General features: G+C 41.8%; 1 long non-coding RNA gene across 2 annotated transcripts in view; it reads right to left on the bottom strand.

Moving 5' to 3' along the window:
* LOC110257461 (uncharacterized) overlaps window positions 1-1266 on the bottom strand; it is a 590814-nt gene extending 589548 nt beyond the window's left edge. For both annotated transcript variants that reach the window (XR_002340074.2, XR_014831931.1), the window contains exon 1: window positions 1101-1266. This is a non-coding gene — a long non-coding RNA (uncharacterized LOC110257461). The remainder of the gene's footprint in view (window positions 1-1100) is intronic.
* Between the last annotated feature and the right edge of the window lie 14958 nt (window positions 1267-16224).

The raw sequence follows: 16224 nt of genomic DNA, 5'->3' as shown, positions 1-16224 counted from the left end.
TGTGGTGTAGGCCGGCAGCTGTAGCTCTGATTAGATCCTTGGCCTGGGAATCTCCATATGCTGTGGGTGCGGCCATAAAAAGACAAAAGACAAAAAAAAAAAAGAAAGGTTCCGTGCAGGATGTAGGGGAGAAAACAAATATTTGCCATATTCCTTTTCCATATACGTATAAAAGAGAGCCAATCTATCTGATAAGAAGAGATTTTATAAGGTTAAAGTTATCCACATGTATAATTTAAAACAATATGACTATTTTTAAAACAACCACTAAATTCGAGATAAATAAAAAACAGCCAAACGTCATCATAGGGCAAGTTCAACAACAACAAAAATTGAGCCAAGTACTAGTTTTTCTTAGCAATATAAAGAGGTTAATTTTTCCTTTTGAAAAGTAAATAGTTTTAGATTTAATAAAAAAATTGACCATAGCCAATAGCATATTCAAGACCACAGAAACTATTTAAGAAAACGACCGAAAACAATAGAAAATAAAACTCAACAGATTCAACAGAACAGAAAAGTACAAACCACATTCTTTCACCACTATAAAAAGTTGTATACTACAATAAAACTAGAAATTGTTAAAGAAGCAAAAAAGATTTTCAATTCTTTGAAATCTAATAATGCTCTGCATGCTTCTCAGAGAAAATAAACATTTCACATGGACATTTAGATCATAGAACAACACATGAGAATATTTCAGATGCAAATATATGAAATACTGCAATTTGCACTCAGTTATATAGTCAATCCTTTACTGGTATTGACATTAAAAGAGAAAGAGTGAAAAAATTAATAAAAATAAAAATATGATGAAAAGCAGAAGGAACAAATAACAGAACTAGAGAGAGCAATTAATGTATGAGAAAAAAGTACAATTAATAAATACAGTCAAGAGATATATTGTGTGTGTGTGTGCGCGCGCGCGCGTGCGTGCGTGTGCATGTGCCTGTGCCCGTGTGTGTGTGTGTGTGTGTGCGTGCGTGTGTGTTGGCTCAAAAACTAGTCCCTGGACACAGAGGTCAAGGAGAGACCTAAGCATGAGGCAGACACTTCAGATTGGTGGTGGACAGGGTAAATAAGCAGGGGAACTTACATACCTGGCGTGGCTTGTCTTGAGCGTCAGTCACAAAATGAGTTGCTCTCAGCACCTGCTGCCAGCATCTTAAGGTTTGTATAGAGGCCTTAATAGAGTTCATCCCGTTTTCCATCCAGACGGTCTCAACAATACATGCTCTCTCCAGGCTGCATCCTCAAAAATGGCTCCCACAGCGGGAACAGTGGGCGAGAATGTACATTTCAAAAACAACGGAGTGGGTGAGGAGCCTCTGATTAATTGCCTGGGTAGCAGGAGGTCATGTCTTCTTGATGACCTCCTCCAACTGGGGAAAACATAGGGAAAACTTATAAATTTGAGATACATCAGAACTATATCTAAGTCCACACGTTTCTAGCTGTGAATCCCTGCTCCATCCCTTACAAAACTGTGTGACCTGAGGCAGGTTGCTTAACCTCCCTGATCCTCAGATTCTTTATCTCAAAAATGGCAATAAAGAGAGTACCTTTTTTCACAGGAAGATAAACTGTGTGACAGCCAATTAATCCCCCCTGCCTGATATATTGTAAGTACTCAATATATAGTATTTATTCTATCTGCTTAAGAAATACAAGAGAAAAACACAAGCAAACACAATTTGACATAAGAGCACTGTGCAGTTCCCATCATGGCTCACCGGGAACAAATCTGACTAGCATCCGTGGGGACGCAGGTTTGATCCCTGGCCTCACACAGTGGGTTGAGGATCCGCTGCTGCCATGGGCTGTGGTGTAGATCACAGACAAGGCTCAGATCCTGAGTTGCTGTGGCTGTGGCATAGACCAGTGGCTACAGCTCCGATTTCACCACTAGCCGGGGACCCTCCATATGCCGCAAGTGTGGCCCTAAAAAGACAAAAACAAACAAAAAGCACCGTAACAATAGATAGAGTGATATTTAAACCTATGAGATAACATTATGTCAGATGTACATGACAATAAAAAGAAACTTCAAAAAATTTAAAATTTTCTGGAAAAAATATAAATTGCTAGGATTTGACAAGAAAACTGCTCAAACATCCTTTAAGGAAACATAATTTTTCATGTAATCTGTACTGGGGAAAAAAAACCACTTAGCTCTTCCTCTTCAATGACCAAGCATAATTAACCCATATAGCAAAACCTTACATGGACAACACTTTGAGCCAACCTATTTCAAAAGATGTTTCCTAGTTGCACTAGAACTATGGAATATTAAAAAATTTAAGCTTTAATATTTTTGAGAATACTACATTAATTCCCCCAAATATTCCTACACACATACATAAACACACACACACACCAAATTTGAATAGGAAATTCTGTGTTCTCACAGCATCCTGGCCTCCCTTATTGTAACATTTATCAAAATGTATCACAATTGCCTATTTCCTGGTCTATATACCTACCTAATTGTTTCCACATTACCTGGGGCAAGGATCATGTCTATTTCTTTTGTCATTATTGCCACAGTTCTGTTAACACGTTGTTTGAACAAAACTTTTATAGGGGAAAAAAGAAAAAAAAAAAAGATCTTCCAACAATTTAAAAAAAACTCCAAGTTGGAGTTCCCACTGTGGCTCAGCTGTAGTGAACCCGACAATCATCCATGAGGATTAGGTTCGATCCCTGGCCTTGCTCAGTGGCTCAGTGGATTAAGGACCTGGCATTGCTGTGAGCTGTAGTGTAGGTCATAGATGAAGTTTGGATCTGGCGTTGCTGTGGCTGTGGCATAGGTCGGTGGCTACAGCTCCAATTTGACCCCTAGCCTGGGCACTTTCATATGCTGAGGGTACACCCTAAAAAGACAAAACAAAAAACAAAAAACCCTCCAAATTATAAAAATATTAATCAGAATTCTTGCCTACAGAATTGATCATTTCAGATCACTGACAGCATATATTTCTTTTCTTTTTATTTCTTTCTTTCTTTTTTTTTTTTTTTTTTTTTTTTTGTCTTTTCTAGGGCAGCACCTGCAGCATATAGAGGTTCCCAGGCTAGGGGTCTAACTAGAGCTATAGCTGCTGGCCTATGCCACAGCCACAGAAACTCGGGATCCAAGCCATGTCTTCAACCTACACCACAGCTCATGGCAACGCCAGATCCTTAACCCACTGAACAAGGCCAGGGATCCAACCCGCAACCTCATGGTTCCTAGTTGGATTCGCTAACCACTGAGCCATGCTGGGAACTCCAGCATATATTTCTTATACTTACCTGACCATAGAAACAATGTTTGCAAAAAAGACCCCCTTATTAATACTTGTTGCCATATAATGCCAATTTAGGAAACACTTACTAATTTTGCTCATAAATATTTGATGCTAAAAATCCAAATAAAATATCAGCCAATATTTATATTTTAAAAATACTTTTCCTTGATAGAGTTAATCCCAAGAATACAAGGATGACTTGTTATTAGGAAATCTACTGATAAAATACAGCAATAGGTCAGAGAAGTAAAAGATATATATATATATCATCAGCTTAACATATAATGGGTAAAACAATAAAATTTAGCCTTCCTTTAGGAATAGAAACTTCTGTGAATTGTTGGTAAAAAAATATATATATATTCTCCTAGAATGGGAAAATACCCATGTTCTAGCCAACAATCACAGGCACTTCACAACACTCTTCTTCTTGCCTATCCTGACTTCCTAAGTTTCCTCTTTCTCAAATCAAAGCAAATACCTTAAGACTCAGACCAGTTGAAAATGAGGAATTCATCCTAAAGTTTCATGCAAGGTGGGTCTTAAATGCAAAGGCCTTTACATTATAGAATATACTTTAAAATCATAAAGAATGTAAAAAAAATTATATAACACCATGTTGTCAATCAATTACATTTAAATATTTTTAATTTAAAAATTATAAACAAGATTAGGAGTTACCGTCACAGCACAGCAGAAATGAATCCCACTAGGAAACATGAGGTTTCGGGTTCGATCCTTGGCCTCACCCAGTGGGTTAAAGATCTGGTGTTGCCGTGAGCTGTGGTGTAGGTCACAGACGTGGCTCGGATCTGGTGTTGCAGTGGCTCTGGCATAGGCTGGCAGCTGTAGCTCCAATTAGACCCCTAGCCTGGGAGCCTCCATATGCCACAGGTGAGGCCCTAGAAAGACAAAAAAAAAAAAAAAAAAAAAAAAAAAAGACAAAAAAAATTATAAATAAGATTAAAAGACAAATAATTTAGCAAATGTTCACAAACATAACAGAGTATCCTTAATATTCTCAAAGTATTTATAAGAACAATAAATTATAGGAAAGTGAGAAAAAATACAAAAAAGAAGCCAAACATATTATCTTTCTATATTCTATTTATGTTTATTTATTATAGATATAATGTGTTATATGTATTTTATGTATCTGCTTATTTTTGATCCTATGCTTACTTATTTTTCTAAATCTATGGTCACAATGATACTTAAGAACCCTACCCTCTCTTATTTTTTTTTTTAGGGCGGCACCCACGGCATATGGAGTTTCCCAGGCCAGGGGTCTCTTCCCAGAGGCCAGCTCCGGCAGCCAGGGAGTGTACACTTTTTCCCCATAGGAGAGGGACACAGCGTTGGCGAATGTACAAATACGGAGACAGCCTCTTTGTCCCTTCTTTCAGGGCGCTGGACTGCTCAAACTTTATTGGCAACAGTGGTTGATTATACAAACAGTTTTTCACTACAGATTACATCCCAGTGTTAAAAGTACATTGGTTAACTATTACATGGTATAGCAGCTATGCATCCTGTTTTAAGAGCTCTATCTTAACTAAACTTAGTGAGTACTTTGAAGAGGCCATAGACACAAGAATTTGGCATTCACAAACCTTGTCTGTAGACTGGTGCTTATCTTCAAAGCATTATGGCAGGGAGATAGTGTGAGTAAATATAAACCAACTTAACTAAACTAGCTATCACTTAAAAGCTTTTAAAATCAGGGACAAAACTCACAGTTAGGTTTTTTGGATGATATATGTCTAACTTTTATGAAGCTCATTAAAATCCTAACTCTAAAGTTTACTATATAACTATTTATTAGATAAACACTATGTTTTAACTAAGTTGGATTTAAATAGGGGAAAGTCCTTCAGGATGAAATTCTTATTATATTATCGTTGTAATTTTGTTAAATCACAAGTCACCACAGGAAAATAAGAATGGGAAATAAGAATAATAAGTAAATAATCAGGAAAGACTGAGGAAAACTGAATAACAAATAAAACAACAGGAAAGACTAGGTCACCCAAGAAACAATCCATGCTCTCCAGCGCAAACATGGAAATTGTTTTCCCAGGAAAGCCCCAATTTTTCCCCATCAATATCAAAATGAGAGCTGTGTAACCTGAGGCCTGCCCTCAGCTTGTACCTTGCAGGCAGGCTTTCATCCTGACCAGAGGCCCACCTTCGGCTTGTACCATTCAGGTGAGCTCCCTTCCTTGGTTAGGAACCTGCCTTCAGGTTTTTTTTTGCCATCAGGCAAGGTCCTTGTTTTGAGTCCCTGCCTTTTCTCAGCTCCCCGCAGGGGTCAAATTGGAGCTGTAGCCACTGGCCCACGCCACAGCCACAGCAACGCCAGATCCAAGCCACATCTGCGGCCTACACCACAGCTCATGGCAACCCCAGATCCTTAACGCACTGAGCAAGGCCAGGGATCGGACCTGCTTTCTGATGGATGCTAGTCAGATTCGTTTTCCACAGAGCCATGGTGGGAACACCTACCCTCTCTTATTGATCATCCTAATTCCAATCTTTCCTCATCTGAGTTATTGTCATATTCCGCAAGATTAAATGTCTAAAAGCAAAACTTGGATTGTCTTCTCAAATAGCACAAGTGACTCAGGACTCCAAATATTAGCCACAATGGCAATGAATATAGTTTTATCCGAGGCAATTCTGCCAGTAAAGTAAAACCTCTGGAAGTTACGTGGACCTATGAGAGCATGTGGATCCCTACAGGAGCAACCACCAGAACCAGCAGTTCATCCACTCATCACAGTGTGTGAAGCCTCCAATCACTAAAGCTCTGTACCAGGTCCTGAATGCCCAAAGATGAGTAAGATCAAGTTCTCACCCCTGAGAATCTCACAGTCCAGAGAAGAAAAGCAAGAAGATAACGTTAGTGGTACACTGAGCTGAGGATCACATTGGCACCATTCTCAGAATGATCTGGAAAGAAAAAAAAAAATGCACTTGACTCAGTCTAAGTCTTCCTAGAGGATGGTACACCCAAGCTGCAGTTTATAGACTAAGTAAGAGTCACTTAGAGAAAGAGGGAAAACAGAGCACGCCTGGTAGAACTGACAATATAAATAAAAGCAAGTAGGATTTTGATGAATGTCACTCAATCCTAAATGGTAAGCTCAGCAACAGGGAGAGATAAGACAATAAAAGGTAAGTAAAAACAAGCCATGGGAGTTTTTTGGGTTTTTTTTTTTTTTTTTTTTTTTTTTTTTTGGGCTGCCCTGCCATTCCCCAGCAAGGGATCATATCCAAGCCCTAGTTACACCAGAGGCAACAACAGATCCTTAACCCACTGTGTGAGGCCAGGGATCAAACCTGCATTCCAGCTCTACCAAGATGCCACTGATCCCACTGCACCACAGCAGGAACTCTGGGAGTTTTTTAAGGTTTCTGGAACTTGACAGTAGTTTCATTGGACCTTAAACTCTAAGCTCATTAAGGATAAGAACTACTGCATCTTCCTCATAGTCGACCTAATACATCACTCCTTCTGAATTGCCAGCTATAAATTGCACACTTGGTGCTCACAATGCCATGATCAGCCTCTTTATGAAGCCGTCTTTGTATTTCCAAATCAGCTGAAAGAAGGCACAGGCTGTGCCTTCCACAGAAGCCTCATCTTAAGCTGAAAATTGATGTTGCTAGGACAGAGATTCTCAACAGCTCAGAAAGCACAAACTTTATTTCTCTGGGGCTGTTTCTCACTCTCTAGTCACTCCTGGAGAACTTCACGGATGCGTTTTGCTAGCATATGAGGAGGTTATAACCAGAGGGAGAATGTGTTTGAACTCCAGGTTGAATCCAGTTCCAAACCAGAGCTCCATCGGTGCATTATTTATCAATAGCATTTAAGAGCTCCTGGTGAGCCAGCACTGACTTAGCTCTATAAATAAACTATATCAGACTACATTGCTGTCCTCACATCCTAAAGAGAACAAGGAACAGCATATATACAGTTTACATCAGAATAATTATGACTAAGCCATGCTCAGTTAATTGGCCAACCATGGCAATAAGCCATTTAAGCCTGGGGGGTGAGGAAGGCTGTGAGGAAACTTAAGCCTTTCTGGCATGTTTTTGTATTGTTTTCTTTTCTTTTTTAAAGCTTTTGCTTTCTAACAGCATAGAGATTCTTTTACTGTGAGAAAGAGGGTCTCTTCCAAGGAAGTCATGGAAGAGTGAGTAAAAGGCTGCTCGCTATGCTAATATCTCACGGAGGACCATCAAGTCTCAAGAATTCAAAGGAACTTAGTTTCTTTTATGAGAAACTTTTATTTTTGCTGGTAAGAGAGGATCAGGGAAGCAAATTGTTAGAACTTGGAATTACTTGTAATTTGGAGATCCTCAGTGATGTTTGCTGAGATGGCAGCAAGAGATGGAGTGGGGGATTGCATGAGAAGAGGCCAAGCATGGTGGGGTGGTCAGAATGATAGGGATGGAGTAGGATAGTTGCTTGGGTGGTTGTGGTGATTGTGGTTGTAGGGATGGAGGGGGGGAGCCTGGGGAGCTTTGGGAGATCACTGTAGGTTGGTGATCACTTGGGAGGGCCATCAGAATGAGGCAGGCTTGCTTGATTAATGGAGGCATGAGATAGGCCTCAGGTCATTGGGTGGGGGACGGGGTGAAGCCTACATTCAGGGTCAGACCAAGGGCAGGAGTTTAAGGACCAACCGCCTGCTGATTTGGATAAGCACCTTGACAGTCCTAATTTGACCTTATAAGATACCAGTGAGGAGCTACTACTGGTAAAAGAGGAAGAGGCGGTCTTTTCCCACCCCCGTTTCCTTTGGATTATAAAAAATGTTGCCTATCTAATCTTGGGGGCAGAGCCTCCTTGCCTACCCGCTTGCATCTCTCACAAGCATCTTTTCTTAATAAATCTATTTCTTGCCTATCACTTTCTCTTTCTCTGAATTCCTTCTGTGCTGAGACACAAGGCACCCAAACCTCAGTAAGTCCAGACAGAAGGTAAGTGATTCTAATTTAAAAACCATGGGTTCAAGTCCCAATCTGGGTTCTAGCTAGGTTCAAGTCATAAATGCTATTAGTTTCAGGAACATTATGAAGAGACCCAAAGCTGCTGTAGTCCCAGCAAAGAAACAATGAAGGGAGTTCCCCTGTGGCTCAGTGCGTTAAGAACCTGACATAATATCCATGAGGATGCAGGTTCGATCCCTGGCCTCACTCAGTGGGTTAAAGATCTGGCATTGCTGCAAGCTGTGATGTAGGTCCCAGATGCAGCTCAGATCAGGTGTTGCTGTAGCTGTGGTGCAGGCCCAGCAGCTGCAGCTCCAATACAACCCATAGCCTAGGAACTTCCATATGCCACATCTCTCAGCCATAAAAACAAAAACAAAAATGCAATGGAAATTCCATGCATAGCAGGGATGTAAGAATTTGGCAGAGGGGATACCAGTGGAGAAGGTATGAAGGAAGATAGATGTTGAGAGGGAAATCTTGGGTGTTAAATGAGGAGGAAGGCTAGGACTAGAGATTGGAGACTGACTAGTGCCTGGGTACCCTCCCCATTTGGGGAACAGTGAGATAGTATTGGCTGTTGTGGGAGCCCCCAGACATTTGAGATAAACAGCAGCCTAATGCGGAGATGAGGCCAGAGAGAAAGCAGCGACATTACTGGACAAAGAGGAGGGTATGCAAATGAAAGGTGTGAGCTGTAAGAAAACTGCAGAAGATGCAGGGAGAGACCTTAAGGTAGCAAATTTGCATTGAGCTGAAGCTGAGAGACTGAAAATTCTAATGGATAATGACCAGACCATGTAGAAAGATAGAACTCTAACCCACAACTTACAGTAACCAGCCCAGGACGCCAAACCACAACCTCTGCAGCCACTGACCACAAACATCCAGGACTTGATCAATAATCGACAGCTTTCCTAATTTTTGCCTCTTCTTCCAACTTGAGAATAAGTGGAGAAAGCCAAAGAGGCCAGCATAGCCTATCACATAAGCTGCCCCATTGCTCATTAGCTCACCTCTGGCTTCCCCATGTTGACACCCTTGATCAGGGCACAGCTGATGCCTTCCTGGGGTTCTTTTGTTTGTTGTTGTTTTCCCACTATCAAGTATTCCCGCTCATCTGCCTGCCTTTGAGTCTTGGCCAATTCAAGTGATGGAGTCTGACTGTCTTACAATAACAAGCTCTGAATAAATAGGCTTCGCTTATTCTCACTGGGATGGTCTTGGTCTATTTCCATATTTCTATGTACCCAGCACTGTTCTGGGTTCAAGGAATAATGGTGACCATGGCAGGAAAAGATCTTCTGCCCTTACGAGATTAACATTCTTTGGGGAGAGACTGACAAGAAGCAAGGTAGACTGTTTATGAAGGAAATAAGTCAGGATGATGTAATGGGGGGGGTGGATAATGTTATACTGAGTAGTAAAGAAAGGTCACCTCAAGGAAGTGACATTGCAACTGAAAACTAAGAGGTAAGGAAGAGCCAGTCTTGTCAATTTCCGGGGAGGTGACTCCAGATGGCGAGAAAGGCAAGTTCAAAATACACCGGGATGGACCACCCTGGGTTGTGCTTCAGAAACAGAAAAGGCCTAGGTGGCCGGGATGTGATAACTGAGGGGAAGCTGGGGTCAGGATGGGGAGGAAGGCGGGGCCTGATCACACAGGACTGAAGCTGGAGAGACAACCCTGGAAGGTTTTAGTCAGGGATTTTTGAGGTCCTAAGACAATTGCAAATATACAAGCAGAGCCAGATTTCAATGTTCCTTTCCAGTCAATTACCACTATCAAGTCAGGGCAGTTCATCCTAAAGATTTCAAGTGTTTATAGTGATAACAGAATTGCTGCTGGGATAATAGCGCTTCAGTGTAATTAAGTACCTCTGCTCTTCCATCATGAAGATGCAACAAGCATCTAGCTTTTTTTTTTTTTTTTGCTATCCCACGCACAGCTGATAATGGACCATCCATCAATATCCTCTTCACGCCACACTAAGACTGTTTTATGAGGATGCTGAAAACTTTAATAAACCTTCTTAGATAATTTCTTTATGAGGCAGGGAATTAGTAGAGCCAAGCATGAAATAGGTTAGGGTCTGTCAACAAAGGGGGCACCATTGTTTTTACGACTTTTCCCAGTGGTCCCTGGGTGGAAAACTCTAATTAGCTGGAATATTGATAACATATGCGCTTAGCATCGATCTGCTCTGTAAATAGCAGTCATCCCTTTGCTCAGACAGGGACTTTGCTCGGTTCTGTCATCATCACGCCTGCTCTATAACTGCTAAGCTCACTCATTTCTTTCAATTGTTAGAGTAGCAAGCCTAACACCCTAACCCCCAAGTCCCCAAAGAAAAAGAAAGTGTCAGAGAGGTCAGATGCTTGTAGTTTTCTGCTGCTGTCTAATTTATAATACAGAGCAGTTTAGGTATCAGGGCAAGCTTGCTCCTGGGCTTCTGCTGCCCACTCCAGATAAAGGTAAGAGTTGTGCGTAATGATGTGGCAAAAGAAAATGTATTATCTGATCAGCCTGGCCATGCTCGTGGCTATCTGTCAGTCACTGGAGAGGGCATCGGAGAGTCTGCCCAGTGTGTCTCTGTGCAACAAATGTAAACCTCCAAAAAGCAAAGTAAAAAGAGCTAAGAAGGGGAATGCAGCTGGCTGATGAGGTTGAACACAGCCAGCATTTCATCAAATGTTTCTTCTTTGTCCTGGGCACACTGTTAGATGACTTCCCCAGACTTTCTTGCTCTTAAGAGTGGCCAGATGATGGAGTCTCAGCCAACTGAATGTGAATGGAAGTGAAGCCTGTCACTTCCACGTGCTCTTGATTTTCCCTCGGCTGGAGGCCAATGAACAGCAGACTTAGAACCTATGTCCTAGAAGAATTGCAAGATGGGAAGTGTCTAGGTCCCTGCAAAGCATTTGAAGGAGAGGTGACTTCCAATGGGCAGCATCTATTTCAGACTTAGAGCAATAAAGAAATACCCTTTTATTGTATTACATCGCTGAGATATTGGAACTTATCTGTAACAGCCACTAGCATTAGCATAACTAACAGAGTGGGTCTCCAAATACTAGAGCCAGGTTTTCAAAGAATTCACACAACAGCATGTTTGGGATGTATTTATCATCTCAGGGTTTCTGCCATGGTCTAGCAAGTGAGAGTAACATTTTTCACAGCTTTATTGAAGTTAAACTTACATATTATACAAATCCCTTATTGTAAGTGTGTAACTCAGTGTTTTTTTTTTTTTTTTCTTTTAATGACTGCACCTGTGGCATATGGAAGTTCCTGAGTGAGGGGTTGAATTGGGGCTGCAGCACCAGGCCTATACTGCTGCAATAGTAACACCAGATCCAGGCCACATCTGCAACCTACACCATAGCTTGCAGCAACACAGGATCCTTTTAACCCACTGAGCGAGGCCAGGGGTCCTCACAAAGTCAGGTCCTTAATCCGCTGAGCCACAATGGGAACTCCTAGTTTGATGGCTTTTAATACATTTACACAATTGTGTAAGAATATTTCTCTCAACCTCCAAATTCCCAGCCCCAGGCAAGGACCAATTTGTGTGTGGTATTTTTGCCATTTATCACTCAGCGTAATGCTTGCGCAGTTCACCCCTGTTGTTACGTTCCTCAGTACCTTGTTATTTTTGATGGCTGCATCGTATTTGATTGTGTGCATATACTAAAAGGTGTTTTTTCCATTCACCACGTTAAGTACATTTATACTTTTTTTGACTTGGTATTATTTCTGATGCCGTTACATACAAGTCTTTGCACATGTTTTAATTTCTCTAAGGGCTGAATTGCTGAGTTGTATTAACTACCACTGTATACCTCAAGAAAGCCCTCTCTGACTCCCTTAGAGTCTGCCTCTTGGCAGTGCTTCCTTGATAATTTTGTTCATAAGTGAAATACTATATCTATACATTGAATTAATTTTTTTGTTTTTATTCACAAATCGCTCTAGACTAGGAGCTATTTATTTTTTATTTTTTATTTATTTTTTTGTCTTTTGTCCTTTTAGGGCCACACCCGAGGCATATGGATGTTCCCAGGCTAGGGGTCTAATCGGAGCTACAGCTGCTGCCCTATACCACAGCCATAGCAACTCGAGATCCAAGCTGCATCTGCGACCTATACCACAGCTCACAGCAACGCCAGATCCTTAACCCACTGAGAAAGGCCAGGGATCGAACCTGAAACCTCATGGTTCCTAGTCAGATTTGTTTCTGCTGTACCACAATGGGAATTCCTCTAAACTAGGAGCTATTTAAAGTTCAAACCATGCCTTTTTGTGATGAGAACTCATGGCATGTTTATTAAAATACTAAAGAGCCAGATAGCTTGAGGTCAATGAGCTACCGTATGGTCAGAGGGCTGGTGCATGCTGGGTCAGTCTGTCTAACACCAGGAACTGTGTTTCCAAGACTCCTCCCTCTGTTTGATTCCACCTAGAGTTGGCCAAAGAGAACTTGTGTGAGATTTGGAAGCAGGAAATGAAACGGAAGCCCTTACCCATCAAAGGTCAGGATGGTGAGATGAGGCAGCTGTCAGAGCAGACAGTCTGGCCGGCCCAGCTTTGTCACCACCTCCCCAGCCCCTGGCCCTGCTCCTCTGCCCCGCTCCCAGCATCAGCTGTAGAGGTGAGGTCTACGAGGGAGCACATCTTCCCATGGACCCCTCCATGGGCTCTTTTTAGGATCCTAGCCTGTGACCTGAACATGGCTACAGAACTTTCCTTCAAATTCTGCCGTCATCCACACCAGCACTGCACAGATAGTTAGCAGCTGATTCTCCGGTTCCTCCTCCAGATCTGTATTTCCCCAGCCTTGCCACATTTTTTTTTTTTTTTCTGCATCAGGTCTGATGTGCACAATAAAGTCTTCATTTCATGTAACTCACAGTAGCTCTGTTTTTCTGGCTGAATCCTAACTGCTACAACTGTCCAGGCAGGCACCATATATAAATCCTTGTTCTTCTGAGAATCCGGTGCTGCGGCCTGGAGTTTCTGAAAAACTGTCTGGTCTGCTCTACTACACAGGTGGGCCCTCCCTGCCCTATGTGACATTTATTTAAAAAGGTCTCTTTATGCACAGAGCATCACCCGTGAGATCTGGGAAGGGGTTTTTTTTGGTTTCCAGCATGAAAATGTCACTGAAGATTTTTAAGGGATATTGTTTTTCTTTTTCTTCAGTTGGAGTTTAAATTTATCCTGATAACATTTTAATTGCTGTTAGAATTCCTGGGTAACTGACATCCCTTAAATTTCTGTTATAGGTGTTAATTGCTATCTTGAATCCTGGGAAAGATAAAGACAATTTAAAGTTAACACAGGGGGCTCACAAGAAAATGATGAAATGATGTGTATGATGCTGAATATATCCCATCTACCTGGGATGGGGGAAAGGGGGGAAAAAAGAAAATAAATAAACATAGGGGAAGAGAGATATAGAGTAATTTAGGGGGAGAAAGAGAGAAAGAGAGAGACAGAGAGAGAAGGAGAGGGGAAGGAGAGAGAGGTAGGTGGAGAGAGAGAGAAGGAGAGTGGGAAAGAGAGGGGAGGCAGAGAGAGAGAGAAGTGGGGGAGAGAGAAACGGGGGGAGACAGAGGGAGGAGAGAGAAAGGGAAGAGGGAAAGAGAGAGGAGGGAGGGAGAGAGAGAGGAAGATAAACAGAGAGAAAGAATATCATTTGGGGCACTGTCACCTTATTCTCTTCTTTTCCACTCTCTTGACACATTTACACCTCCGTTGTTTTTACCTTACCGTTCAGTTGTCTCATTGGGTAAAATCAACATTTTCTAAACTTTACCTTTTCAAACAGCACAGCTGAAGCTTCAATACCCCTGACTGATAGTAGATCCTCTTCTGATATCTTGTCAATGGTAATTGGAGTACATTGCAGATCAGAGACTAGTGGTCTTTACAGCCAGTTATTACAGAGGGAGGTTCCCCTGCCGAGGAGGTGGTTGTCTGGCCGTGGTCAGTGACAAAAGCAAGGCTCTGAGAGTCATGAGATAATTGGTGATGCTCTCAGCACTTAGGGGCTCTAATGAGTCCAGTTTCTGCCAGCTTAACTACGAACTGGGTACAGATTTTTGTTGACTTTTGTTTTAAGTGAGAGACAGACTTGTCCTGCAGAAGATCTGTTGAGCTCTTCCCTGCCTTATACATGTATAAGGTCAGTAGGGGACCCATTTCCCTGGAAATGGGATGAAAGGGAATCTACTATTCTTTAGAAGCTTGACCAGAGATGCCGTACTCGTGGCCATGAAGGTTACAGCAGAAGAAAGGAGTCAACCTAAATAAAAGACCAAGACCCCATCTCTGATCATGAGATATATAAGTGAAGGAACCCATTCCTCATGGACCAGTTAGATGGAAGATGAAGGTAGTCAGTCTCCACCAATGAAATTGGTTTTGTTTTTCAGAAAAGGGAATTCACTCTGTGTTTGAGAGCCAAGCTTAAGAACAGGGCCTAGGTGTTAGGTGATAGTGGAGAGCGGAAGGGCTGCTCTGAGATCGGCCTGTATCTGCTGCTGGTGGATCTTCTGAACTCTGTCCCTCCTTGGTACATCCTGAGAGCAGCACATGGGCACTGATGCCATTCTGAGCAGGGACTCAGGAGAGCAAGGCTGATGTGGTATGGCAGCGATGTTGACAGTCCCACAGCCAGATTCCTGGGCTTAGAAGCAGAGTGACTGTGAGAAAGTTTGTAAGTTTCTAATGTCTCAATTCCCTCTTCAGCAAACTGGTGACAGTAGCATCTACATCACAGAATCAAAAATATTAAATGAGTTAATATATGTAAAGTACTCTAATAAGTGGTTGGACCAAGAGTTGCTATGCCATCTCCTGACCAAATACAGAGATTGGGTTCCATCTCTGCCTACCTTCCAAAATCACAATTCCACCTTGGTTTGAGGCTCGACCAACACACACACACACACACACACACACACACACACACACACACACACACACACTTGTTCCTTGTCCAAGCCATGGCCACTTAGTCTATTAAAAACAGACTCTTAAAAATATTTGCCTTGTCTACAAACCTCCCAACCACTGGTCCCTAATCAGATCCTCCAGCCAGCTTCCCATCTCTGAGAAGCATGGTCCAAAAGACCTCTGAGAATTCTCTATCACCAATGGACTAATAGGTAGGTGGAACACCAGCCTCAGGAGCTTAACTCTATTGCCATAGTGGCTGCAGATAACGATGTGTTCTTCCCACCTCAGTACAATGTATTTACTCAGAATGAGTCATAGACCCCACCACCCAAAATCCACCTCTGTCCCCCACCCTAACCAATTCACTAGGCAAGTTAGTTAGGCTGCATCAGGACTCCAGCAGTTGTGGGCTACCCAAAGTAGCTCATTGATATTGATAACATCTCCCAATTTCTCTTCACCATGAAACACTGGTTTCCACTTTCAAAGCTAATGCTCAAGATATTTTCCCACTCATATTCCAACATATTTTCCCCCTAAATCAAATGGCCTTTTCTCTTCTCTCTTAAAAAAAAATTTAGACCATACTTCTTACTCTCTCCTTGAAAATCTGATATATTTCTGGCTCAAAACTTCACTGAGATTTTCAATCAGTCAATCCAACTAGATTCCACTTCAACAACTTCCTCAATAGCTATCGCTTTGTGTATCCTCCAGGCTATGAAATATTTTGGCCCCTGGTAAGTCTTTGTCTCATCACTGGAACCCTAAAGATTGGTATTTCACTTAAGAATGTCAATGAATTAATCCATGCATTCTTTTATTCCCTGCACGGTTCCATAAAACATCTTGAAAGGATTAACAAAGGTGGTATATGAGGTTAGATAAAGCAAAGCAAAGGTTGAACCATACCCCAGAATGTTTTCAGTTGGGCAAAAATGTTTAAACTGTGTTACAGTTTCAATTTTG

The sequence above is a fragment of the Sus scrofa genome, chromosome 17 (assembly GCF_054392235.1).
Source record: "Sus scrofa isolate SSC_HxYL_T2T_F1_AM1 chromosome 17, Sscrofa_HxYL_maternal_Yorkshire_Landrace_v2.0, whole genome shotgun sequence".
Lineage (NCBI taxonomy): Eukaryota > Metazoa > Chordata > Mammalia > Artiodactyla > Suidae > Sus > Sus scrofa.
Note: the sequence above shows the minus strand (reverse complement) of the source record. Positions and strands in the feature narration are given on the sequence as shown.